We start from the raw sequence: 1,857 nt of genomic DNA, 5'->3' as shown, positions 1-1,857 counted from the left end.
AATAGTCTCCCCCCTTAACCCTTATTCTGCTTATTTTTTTCACGATGACGATGGCTCGAGGACATAGGGCGGCAACGAGAAGATAAGAAGAGGGGGAAGCAAAAGTATGCTAGTGATGAAATTTAAATCATGGAGGAGGGACGATGATGGTTGTGACATGAGATGATGATTGTGGACAGATTATGTTCTGAGATAAAGATGGTGGCGTGCCCTAGATTTCAAAGAGAGACGAAGAGAGTGATGGGAAATTTAAGGAAATATGTGATTGAATGAGAGGTTATAGGAATTGATTAATGTTCCTAAAGTTGTAATTCCTGTAATACCCTTTTCACCATTTCAAAGATACACTTTAATACCAATAAATTTCAGAATTTATGTAAATGGTTTGTTCTCGCGTTCTCAACCTTTTAGGTGTTCTCATTTATCCTACTCATATATATATATATATATATATATATATATATATATATATATATATATATATATATATATATATTACTGTAAAAATATTATGTTATAGTTACGTCAATAACATAACCATTATAAACATATATTTTTGAATATTCTAACGATATATTTTTAACCTGTGATGCGCAACGCACGGGAATTCGTCTAGTATATATATAGGAAGTGGTTCAAATGAGAACTCAAAAAGATTAAGAACCTTAAGAATTTTTTAAATGTTATTATTAAGGGCATTTTGGACAAATCCAATATTTATATTGTATTAAGCAAACTTTTTCATTACCTAGTTTACAAATTACTTGTCACTTGCCGCCGAACCATCCTCACACAGTCGCTGGACCACCGCCATGCCACCACCAGACCGATGTCAGAATAACATTTAATTCAGTGACATTTTTCCTAGTCGTATTCACTACTTAATAGAACAAATATTGTAGTTTCAATTTCTTTGTTAATACTTTTTATTTTTCCAGCTAAAATATATAACATTTTAGTAAAAAAAATAGAATTATGTCTTGAAAAAATAAATTTTCTTTTTTCTAAATTGTAGATTTCTCTAAAAAATATCTTATATAAGAAATTTTTACAATATAAAATACAATATTCACAGTTTAATAAACATAATTCACTAATACGAAGTTTAATATTTTCTTGCATTCATTCATATTTTAGCATAAAATTTATATAAAATATACAACTTAATATAGTCCATTTTTAGTTTAATACATAAAAATCACAATATATAGTCAATTGTATACTAATTCACATATTCATAGAAGTCAAATCCAAACTATACCACCACCAACTACTACTACTACTACACAAGCCACCTCCAACCACCTGTGATATCGTCGCAACCATCCTTCATTCCAAATCAAATATGTACATAAAACCATTGATTGACAGTTTTAATACTATATTCACAATTTAATAAACCAATTAATTCATTTATTCGGAGTTTAATGCAAAATAGTTATAAAAACTAATATATTCTTACATAGTTATACAACACAAAAAATAAATATTTTCACAAGAAAATTAATACAAGCATTCATACATCATTCATATTTTAACAAAACATTCATTAAAAATCGCAACATAATACAATCATTCACAGCTTAATACAATCATTTCACCGTTCAATGCACAAAATTCAAGCTTAATATAATAAATTCACAGTTTATGCACAAAAATTATACATTCACAACCACTTAAAACTTACATTTATACCTTTAGATCTACAAGGTAATGCTTCTTTCAAAGTTTATTTACAAAAATATTCATAGTTTAAATTTTACATACTTTATTCAACATTATATAAAATCATAATAAATCATGCATTCATACATTAAAACTTATGCTTTTCATTGAAGCAATTAGATATGTATACTA

The sequence above is a fragment of the Lactuca sativa genome, chromosome 7, assembly GCF_002870075.4.
Source record: "Lactuca sativa cultivar Salinas chromosome 7, Lsat_Salinas_v11, whole genome shotgun sequence".
NCBI classification, from domain to species: domain Eukaryota; kingdom Viridiplantae; phylum Streptophyta; class Magnoliopsida; order Asterales; family Asteraceae; genus Lactuca; species Lactuca sativa.
The sequence above is the reverse complement of the archived record's forward strand: the minus strand, read 5'-3'. Positions refer to the sequence as shown.